Raw genomic sequence first — 10,938 nt, 5'->3', positions numbered from 1 at the left:
AGGGTGGAAAGGGAGGGGAGAAAAAGGGAGGGAAGCAGAGAAAAATATATAGCTCAAAAAAACAATTTTAAAAAGAAATAAAGTTTTCCTGCTTCTTTTGCAAATCCAAAAAAAAAAAAAAAGAAATATTCACTGGATCATCAGTTAAAGATTCCAGACTACTAATGAGCTCCCAAGGTCCAGTTGAAAGGAAGAAGGAGGGAGAAGACAGTAAAGTCAGAATTGTGAGGGGTTGGTCCACCTAGTGAGGCAGTGTACCTGTTCTAATGGGAGCTCACCAAATCCAGCTGGACAGGGTCTGAATGAGCATGTGATCAAACCGGACTCTCTGATTGTGGCTGACAATAGGGGCTGACAGAGAGGCCATTGATAAAGGCACTAGGACTTGTTTTTACGGCATGTTCTGGCCTTTTGGGACCCTAGTCTATATGGATGCACAGCTCCCTAGGCCTGGATGTAGTGGGGAGGGCCTCGGACTTCCCCACAGGGCAGGTTTCCCTGCCCTCTCTGAAGCAGGGTGGGAGAGGAAAAGGGGGTGTGGGGGAGTGGGAGGAGGGTAGGAAGTGTAAATAATTGAATGGAAAAAAGGAAAAAAAAGATTCCAGACTACTGCAATCTCAAATCAAATATCCCAGGCTTATAACTGGCAAAGCTATTGCAATCCTCCCACACACACTTAAGCATGGCACCACCATCTTTTCTCTACTTAGTTTACTCCCACCCGCTACATCTTTTTCTTACAAACAGAAAGGAAGATATACAAAAGATGCACTGCTTTACTTACAGGGCAAGTCAAAACTGCAACCAATAGAACCTTTAACTTCTGTCAAATTAGTCAAGTATTCTAAGCACCAAGCTTCAAAGTCACAATGTCAAAGAAAATAGTTAATGTTTAATCAACTGCCAGCTGTCATAACCATGAAGTTCCACAACTCTGAATTTGATTCAGGCTTCCATTCCTTTCCAATCTGCTAAATCTTTCTGGGGGACATTAGTGCTGAGCCCCACACTTCCTTATATCCTCAAACCCTCTACAAAGCATCTGGCTTTACCTCTTTGAATGAAATCCTGCATCATATCAAAGACTACATACCTCCTTGTCCTCTCAAATGATACTAGGAGGTATCTTGCCTACTCCCTGCTGCTATCATCACTGCTCACTTCAACACACACAAAAGCTCACTTTTAAAGCTCATGTTTACTCAGCTATACACCCAGTTCCCCTGTTGTTATGATCTAACTACAATCTAACTACCAACTGCTTAGTCACATCATCACCAATAAGTTTCACACTTAACTAAAACTTCCCCTTTAACTAGTAAACCCTGCTATCGCTGTGAGTGATAACCACAAGTAAGACTAAACCTTCCAAAACTGAAGCCATTCAGTTCTTCTGACCATGGCCATCTACAGTATCTACCCATCTGTCTATTCCTCATCACCTGTGCTATGATAACCTGAACTGCTTCATTTCTAGAAATAGCACAGCATCCCTTAACCACAATCTCTTTTCCTCACATCTTAATTTATTATCATCAATATGAATGTTATCTGATCTCAGAGTACCTTCAGTATCTTAAAACTTTATTTTACTGTATACTTTCTTTGTCAACTTAAATTTCATGTTCCATTCTTATCAATACATTGAACTCCTTAAATTCCAGATTTGCAAACATACAAACTCTAAATGAATCTAGTTACTTACTTTCTTGTGACTATATCAGGTTCAAATAGAAATTAGCATAGGACAGATGAATACAACTGTCTTTCATGGTCAACTTTTATGAGTGAAAAATAATATTCATTCTTTGTTAAAATTACTTTCCATTCTCTGTAACACCTATTTCAAATTCTCTCCATTCTTCAAACCACCCACGCCTATCATTTCCTTCTCTTCACTAAAGTAATAAAAACAGGAGCCCTATAAGGCTGCAAACAAATTCATTTACTCTTTTAAATTTTTCACACATTCTAATTTATTTATGTGTATAAGCACCACACACAGGCAGGTGCCCTTGAAAGTCAGAAGGTATCAGAACCCCTGGGACTGAAATTGGGGTGGTTGTTGAGGCACCAAATATGAGTGTTAGGATCTGAGCCCAGGTCCTTTGGAAGAGCAGCAAGTGGCCTTAAAAGCTGAGTCATCTCTCCAGTCCTTTAATTTATCTTTCATCTTAACAGCCCTAACTCTAAATACCAAACCTTTCTTACGGAAGCTACCAATGAGTAGTCATTTTCCTCAATGAACATTTCACCTGTCCTTTCAGAAGCACTAACACTGTCACAACTGCATCACTAAACTGTTCTTGTGTGACCTTTCAAAAATGTTCCCCTAAACTCAGTCACTGAAATCAGTTTTACCTTCTTATAATAAGATTTCCATGAGATGCTGGAAAACACAAAAGATTGGGGTTCTAACCCATATACCTTAAGGTTTCTACTGTTGTGATAAAACACCATGACCAAAAAGCAATGGTGAGAGATAAAAGTTTATTTCATTCCTGATCATAGTCATTAAAGAAGTCAGGCAGGAACTGAAGCAGAAAGCATGGAAAATCATTGCTTTCTGGCTTGCTCCCCATGGCTTACTCACCTAGCTTTCTTTCTGTATGTGTGACAGGGTAGACCATGCTGGCTTCGAACTCACAAAGATCTACCTGCCTCTGCTAGAACTAAAGGCATGCACCATCACACCTGGCCCCTGCCTTTTTATAGCACCCAGGACCACCAGCCCAGATGGCACCACCCACAGTGGACTGGACCCACTCACATCAATCATCAATCAAGAAAATGCACCACAAGCCAATCTGGTGGAGACATTTTCCTCAAAGAGGTTTCCTCTTCCAAAATGATTAACTTGTGTTAAGATGACACAAAATGAGCCAGCGTACCCTGAAAAAAAGGAAAAACTGTTGTGAGAACCCCTTCAGCCAAAAGCCTTTAAGAAACTGGCCCACTTTGGGCATGGTCTCATGTACTATAAGTGCAGATGAAAAACTTACAAGGGCCTTTTTTTTCTGCTGGATTTAGTTTCAGTTCCAAGGTCATGCAGAGGACTGCGGATTGTTACCCTTACTATGAGTTTATCTCCAAATAGATTTGTCATACTCCATTCTAGGCTATTGTGGAACTCTTTGATACTACAATTTGGCGTCCACATGGCCTGAGCCCACACCATTGCCCGGCCCTGTCTAGATCCAGCACGACCTCCTCCCACCCCATGCAGCTTAATTACCCTCTGCACCTGAACTACCCCTCTGGTGCAACTGCAGCTGCACACGCTTGGCTTGGCTGGTCTGCTGCATGACCTGGCAAGTTCCCGCTGGCCAGCATTGCTTGGTTTAACGACCCACCTACTACGCCTGAGTTACCACCACACAAGGCTTCTGCCGCAAATCCTCTGTAGCATCTCTGGCCCCTGGCCCATGTGGCCCACTTCCGCTACCCAAGCTAGGATCTGAGGTTCAGCTGCTGCCAGACCTGTTCTATCAGTCCAAGTTCTGACCCAGGAAGATCTAACCCTGCACCTGGAACACAGGCTTGGGTTCCCAGCTTGGATTCAGTGGCACTGGCCCAAGCTCTGGCCAGTAACCTTGTGGCTTGCGAGTGTCTGCAAGCTCTGGGTTCCTTGAACTTCTGCCCAACTCAACCTTCTCCATATATGGGGTGTGCTGCTTTTAAGAATTAGTTAAATCTGAGCCAGGCGGTGGCACAAGCCTTTAATCCCAGCACTCAGGCACTAGAGGCAGGCAGATCTCTGTGAATTTGAGGCCAGCTAGTTCCAGGACAGGCTCCAAAGCTACACAGAAACCCTGTCTCAGAAAACAAACAAACAAACAAAAGAATTTAGCCAAATTTGTTGGGAATTCTGCTAAGTCTCAGGTACTTCAGGTTCTGATCTAGGATCTGTCTTACTGCTGCAACCGTGACACCTGCTGACCAATCAAGATTATTACACCTACAACAATTTTCTGAAAAATTTAACAGAGGTAAGTTAGATAACTAAATATTAGACTGATTGGTTAACAAATAAACAAATTTGAAAATTGTAAACCAACCGTCAGATAACTGTAGACAATATAATCATCCAGGAATTTAACAAAACTTTTTATTTCTACTATGAGGATTTCTGCAAGAGCTATATGACCTACCTGGTACATATATTTTTGTGGCCATAGTGGCTATTAGTTTTGTTCTTCATAGTATAACCTCAAAGAAAGAATTTGATAGAGTCAAGAATGAGAAACTTTTAGAAATAATACAGTCTTTACAAAATAGTTATGAGAGATTATCTGAAAGGATTCTTATTGCTGAAATTGACAATCAAAATCTGTTAAAAAAATTATGATAAACTAGCAGACAGAACATCCCTCCAGGGAGGCAATCTACACGCCACCCAAATAATCTCTAAGGGTGAGAAGATATCATTAATAGAAAAATTTAAAACTTTGAAGTCATGTGTGCAGAATGAGAACCAGAAATTAATTGATTTGATGAAATAATTAGAAATATTTACAGGTCAAGAGATTCAGACTTTACAAAAGACAATAATAAAAAGATCTGAATTGAGTAAGGAACTTTTCATGACAATAAGACACATCTTCACCTGGCAGCACCAATCTTCTTCAAAACGAAGATGGGCATCAAAGAGGCTCCTTATGGGGTTTGTTACCCATTGAGCAAGAAACTGGTCTTGCCTGGACTGCTTCACTGGACATGCAGGACTCACAGAGAAATAACTGCTGAACTTGCCTAAAGATGAGATGATCCTTTGGGGTTTCTGCTTCATGAAAGAGTCTGTGAGACATTCTGCAGGATACAAAGAAAGTGACTGAACTGCCTTTAAAATTTCCTGCTTCATGGAAAAGTCTGCTGGATATTATTGGCCTGTAGGCTGAACATGAATGCCCTAATGATACAGAAGGTATTTGGGTGATTGACCAGGCAGTGAGATGTCACTGTCAATTCTAGAGCTTTGGAAGTTGTTTATAATGCACTTCCTGTTTACTTAGGTAATATTATATCCTTCTGGAGTCTTTGATGGAGTTGAAGAATTTATATAGTTTTTCTTAGTTATGATAAAAGATAAAATAGATATAAATATTGTAATTGTAATTCTTGCTAGATACCTGTTTTATGTAATTTTACTATGTTAAAGCCTTCCTTTTTGTTTAAACAGAAAAGGGGAAATGGTGTAGGAGATCCTCCTGTCTTTGTGTTGCTTTCATTGGTTAATAAAGAAACTGCTTTGGGCCCTTGATAAGGCAGAACTTAGGTAGGTGGGGGAAAATTAAACAGAATGCTGGGAGGAAGAAGACAGAATCAGAGAAACTCCATCCACCACTGGAGATAGATGTGCTGAACTTTACTTGGTAAACCAATGACACATGGCAATATACAGATTAATAAAAATGGGTTAAATTAAGATGTAAGAATTAACCAATAAGAAACTAGAGCTAATGGGCCAAGCAGTGATTTAGTTAATAAAAAAAAAAACAACAACAAGAACCCCCAAAAGCAAAAAAGAACTAACAAAAAGTTTAACCAACTGTCCTGTTACTACCTCTGAAAAGTCAGGAAATACTTAGTACCCATAAGGATATGCAAAATGTAAATGGGAACCTTTATGTATGAAAGATCTAAAAGACATTAACACACATCCAATCCCATACAGGTCAGCCAGATCCTCTAGCACAAGATAATGCAGGAATTAATCGATTATTGATTGGAAATATGCTGAAGGCCTCAGAATTTCATTTAAAAGATCATGTTAGTAGCAAAGGCTTAAAAAACGGACGTTTCTATTACATGGCAACAAGCCAAGGAAAGAATACAGTTTCCGTGTAATTATTTTGGGTAAAGCTAGCCGGTGGCTGGGAGCCCTCCCGGGCAGTGGGAAGCAACCTGCCGCTCCAACTACAAATTCGGATGTCCAGATTCTGGATTAATAATAGTCATATCCACACCCGTGTCCAATAATCCTTTAATTATGATGTTATTTATTTGTACTCTCATCTTTGATCATTTATATAGGTCTGCCAAAATAAACATTTCTTATTTTCTACTGGAATTTTTGATTCATCCTCCAGGATGATTCTATCATCCAGAGCATCATGGTTTTTTACAACAAGCACTGGGTTTTCTAATTTTCCTGGGGAGGCAAGTCCTTCACAGTGACTTGAATGACTGGACCTGGCTGATATGATGTCATTATGCTGATAGCACCACTTTAAGATAGGTTTGAGGTTACGAAACGAACTATTTAAGGTGATTCCAACTTGGTTAGCTGAGATGGTGCACCTTCTTTTAACGTTCTGGCCAGAACTTCAAATAAGAACTTTCAAAAAACTTTATCCATTACTCAGAGACTATCTGCAATTGTACCAAACAGTAATCTTGAAACTTAACCATTATTTTAGCTTTTTTTTTTTTTGGTTTTTCGAAACAGGGTTTCTTTGTGGCTTTGGAGCCTGTCCTGGAACTAGCTCTGTAGACCATTATTTTAGCTTTTACAGGATCACATAGAAATAACATCACCCCATGACTCTTTAGGATACAATAACTATTGAAACATTTAGCATGTTTCTTGTTTGATTTTGTTCATGCTGGTTTTAATTCAAATTTTTAGTATATTTTTGCCTTTTCTCTGGACAACACTTGATATTTTTTCTGATTGTATAGTTTTGTATTTAGCTTAGAACTCTCTTATTCAGACAAAAGTGGGAGGTTTTGTAGAAACTCCTTCAGCCAATAGCCTTTAAGATATCAGCCCATTTTGGGCATGGTTTCATGTACAATAAATGTGGATGAAAAGTATGTGCAGCCCCTTTTCCTTCTGGATTCGGTACCAGTTCCCAGCATATACGGAGGACTGTTGATCGTGACCCTTACTGTGAGTTTATCCCCAAATAAATAAACCTTTGTTATAGTGCATTCTGGGATATTGTGGAACTCTCTGTTACAGCTACAAAAACAAATTAGAGAAGATCTTTATAACTGGTCTGCCTGCCACAAAGGCAGCTCCTTCCAGAACACTGTAAGAGAGGTCCACACTGAACACAACACTGAGCTAAGAGACAGAGAAGACAAAGGTAACTAGAATCTGTAGGTTGATGTACAGAGTAGAGGAAAGACACCAAAGTTCTGCAGTAGTAATGCCCCTAAGGCTTTGGCTGAAAACTTATTTATTCTACACATGCACAGGACAAAACTTCCAAGTATGAAGCAAAAGGCAAACGTCTGGGAGCTATATAGTACTGGCTAGCCTGGGACTCACATTGTAGACCAGGCTGGTCTTAAACTAATGAGATCCACCTGCCTCTGCCTCTGAATGTTGGAATTAAAGGCGTGCATTCCCATACCTGGCAACAGCAAGGGTTTTGAAAGCTGCTGTGTTATCTGATAGCAGCAAAATCCTTGGACCAATCTCTTATGGAATGGATAGAAATTTCCCAAAATTTTAATTTTCACTTGAGAGTCTGAATTTTGTCATCGTCTGTGAATACTGTATTTGCTTTCCTTTGAAGTCATAGACTCACTTTATCCATTATCAAGAAAATATCTTCTCTGTGCCTTTCAAGTCACGACAGTTTGTCTGTAACTCTAGCACTTAGACAGAAGTAGGAGGATCCTGAGTTCTGGACAATCTGAGGTACTTAAGTGCGCACACACACATGCACCTTATTTAGACACACATAGTTTGTGTGTCAGTGATTCTTATAAAAATAAGAGTTCCATGAAAAAGTGGCTCACAAACGCTTTTCTGGAGTGACTATGTACTTTTGCAAATACTGGGGCAAAGTGCTTATATACAGTTCCCATATCACAGCACGGATAATTTGTAAATTTTATATTACACAAGAATTTAACAACTTAATTGTAATGTGGAATCTGAGATCATATAATATATCTTCATAGTCTATATTAAAATCCAGTGATCTATGCTGTATTTTAGGTGAGTCTTGCCTATGTTAGAGTTCGAAACTGCATGGATTGATCATTTGGAAAATACTGTTTCAAAAAGGGCTCCATAAATGTTGCCATAGTTTGCTATATAGTGAGACAAGGTTTGAAAATAAAAAAACAAAAAAACAAAATGCAAAATCTTTTCAAAAGCAACGTATCATGAGGGGAGTTAACCAGCAGGATCTAGTGACTTCAGGCAGACAGATACGGCAAAAACAAGCCAAGAAAGGGATGTAGGAATGCCATGTTAACTTATCAAAGAATAAGAATTTTAAATTCTGATCCAAAATTTAGGACTGTGAGTAAAATACGCTTTTTCTATTAAAATAACAACCCTCCAATTCTAGTAGGAAATATATAAAAATACCATTATATATACAGACATTTTCTTATGAAGTGTTTTAGTCTCATTTAACATTATTATCACAGTGCTTTAAATTTCATACTCTAGATTTAACATAAATTTTTAAACCCTCAATCTTTTGAAAGAAATGTCATTATTCATGAAAATGACAGCAAAGAACATTAATTCAAAGAAATACACAAGAAGCTCTAAATACTTCCAATTAAGATCTCAAAACTTTTGCTTAAATACACGGGTCTTACAATATCATACCCAAAGCACTCTGGTAACAGGAGTAACACCTATAACACAGTAATCTACAGGAGGGAAGGAAGAACATGATACAGAGCCACAGGTCTCACTGTGCAGCAGATATAATGTTGTTACTCGATTTTATTTTATCTTAATTTCCCCTTCTATAAAATTAAGAAGCAGAAATACTTACAAAAAGACTGCTAGGAAGAGCATATGAACAACTATTTGTGAAGTGTCTTTATGTACTTGCTTTTTTAAATATTAAGCTAAAATTCAAATTTTTATTTTTATTTTTTATTTATTATTATTTATTTATTAAAGATTTCTGTCTCTTCCCCGCCACCGCCTCCCATATCCCTCCCCCTCCCCCAATCAACTCCCCCTCTCTCATCAGCCTGAAGAGCAGACCAGGTTCCTGCCCTATGGGGCATAGGCCTGTAACTGCAGCAACTAAGGAGAATGAGGCAGGAAGATCACTTCAAGGCCTGCAAGAACTACAGAGTAGGTTTAAAGCCAGCTGATCCACTTAGGGAGATTTGGTCTCAACATTTAAAAACAAAGCGTGGGATACAGACTGCTTGCCTGGCATGTGCGAGGTCCTGGGTTAGATTTCCAGCACCAGTGAGGAAAGGTGAAAAAGCAGAGACGAGGGAAGGGAGGGGAACAGTAAACAGAATACGAATACAAAAATGAGAGAGGGATCATTACTGTCTCAAATGACACTGAAAGTATGATGAAGGGGCAGGCGTGATGGCATACATATGTAACCCAACATTCAGGATGCTAAGGCAGGAGAATAATGAGTTTGAGGCCAGAGTGGGCTATGAAGTTGAGTTATAAGACAGTCAACAGCCTGGATTACTAGCAAGACCCTGTCTTTTTTTTTTTTTTTAAAGAAAAAAGAATGACAAAAGAATACTATGAACTACTGCAAACCCACACAATGATGGCTTGAAATGAAATGAACCATTTCTATGAAAGAAACAACAAACCAAAGCTCTTACAAACATAACCTAAACACAGCATATACATAAAAGAAAAGAACCACTCACCTGAAGAGAGCTCTATCTATTAAGGAAACTGAACCAGTACTTACCTTCTTAAGCAGAAAGTACAAGGCCCCAGTGATTTCACTAGTGAATTCTGGTAAACACTTAAGAAGAAGTATTTTTCTCTCATTTTATTTATTTTATGCATATGAATGTTTGCAAGTATGTAGGTACACCACATGCATGCCTAGTACCATGGAGGTCAGCAGATGGTGTTAGATCCCCCAGAACCTAAGATAACAGAAGACTGAGCTACCATGTGGGTGCTGGGAACAAAACCCAGGTCCTCTGTAAGTGGTTTATGTTCTAATTTCCCACTGACTCACCCCTCCAGTCCTCTAATTCTTTATAATATAAAAAAGGTAGAAGGCCTACTTCCTAACCCTCTCTAAAGAAAAGTATTATCCTAACACCAAAGCCAGACAAAGATATAAGGAAATCTACAGACCAATACCTCAAACAAACACAAATGGGAAAATCCTCAACAAAATAGATGAATTTCAATAAAGCACAAAAATAATTACTCATTCAGACCAGGTGGGATTTATCCCGTATGTACAAAGCTGGTCCTAAAATCTACTAAGGACTTCATATCAACAGGTAGAAAAATCATGTGATTCCAGCAATAGCTGCATAAAAGGCACTAGAAAAAAAAAATCTAACAACTTCATGATAAAACTATCAGAACCTAGGAGGCAGAATATCTTTAAAATATAACCCCCTGATTCTAAGTGCAGGCTTATGTAAGTCACCTCTTCCAAACACCACAGGCTAGAAGGGTGAGGGTAACTTTCCAGTAGGAAACCTCTCACAAGCACACCTCAGCCAACAAGAGCCAGGTCAACAGCAAGAGCTGCAAACTATATAGTGTGTAGCCTTGACATAATGTAATGAAAATGATACTGTACCTCTGAATTTCCTTCCCAGAACTTTAGAACCTTGGTCTAAATACAAAAAAAAAAAAAAAAGCAGGTTCTTGAGAACATGAGAGTCTGAGTTCAACCTCAGCACCCACAGAAAAGCCAGGTGTGTGTGGCAGCCCATGCCTGTAATCCAGTGTCAGGGAAGAGATAAGATTCCTGGGGTTTCTTGGCCGAGTCTCGCAAGCTAGGTTCATCCAGAGAGTGCCTCAAAAAATAAGATGGAAGAGTTCCCGCAGGAAGATGCCAGACATTGCTCTCTGGCCTCTACCATGGACATGCACAAACCCAAAGCACAAACACACACACCCACCATAAGAAAACTTCAGCCGGGCGATGGTGGCGCACGCCTTTAATCCCAGCACTCGGGAGGCAGAGGCAGGCGGATCTCTGTGAGTTCGAGACC

The 10,938-nt window shown here is 39.4% G+C and overlaps 1 protein-coding gene across 4 annotated transcripts in view; it reads right to left on the bottom strand.

The window, feature by feature from the left end:
- Mapk8 (mitogen-activated protein kinase 8) overlaps positions 1-10,938 on the bottom strand; it is a 57,584-nt gene that overhangs the window by 32,359 nt on the left and 14,287 nt on the right. Inside the window, exon 2 of one of the 4 annotated variants that reach the window (XM_026779794.1) lies at positions 2,771-2,892. The exons of the other annotated variants lie outside the window; for them this stretch is intronic. The gene's annotated coding sequence lies outside the window, so the exon portion shown is untranslated. The remainder of the gene's footprint in view (positions 1-2,770; positions 2,893-10,938) is intronic. 4 annotated transcript variants of the gene reach the window in all.

Source organism: Microtus ochrogaster, chromosome 6 (assembly GCF_000317375.1).
Source record: "Microtus ochrogaster isolate Prairie Vole_2 chromosome 6, MicOch1.0, whole genome shotgun sequence".
Lineage (NCBI taxonomy): Eukaryota > Metazoa > Chordata > Mammalia > Rodentia > Cricetidae > Microtus > Microtus ochrogaster.
The sequence above is the reverse complement of the archived record's forward strand: the minus strand, read 5'-3'. Positions and strand labels throughout refer to the sequence as shown.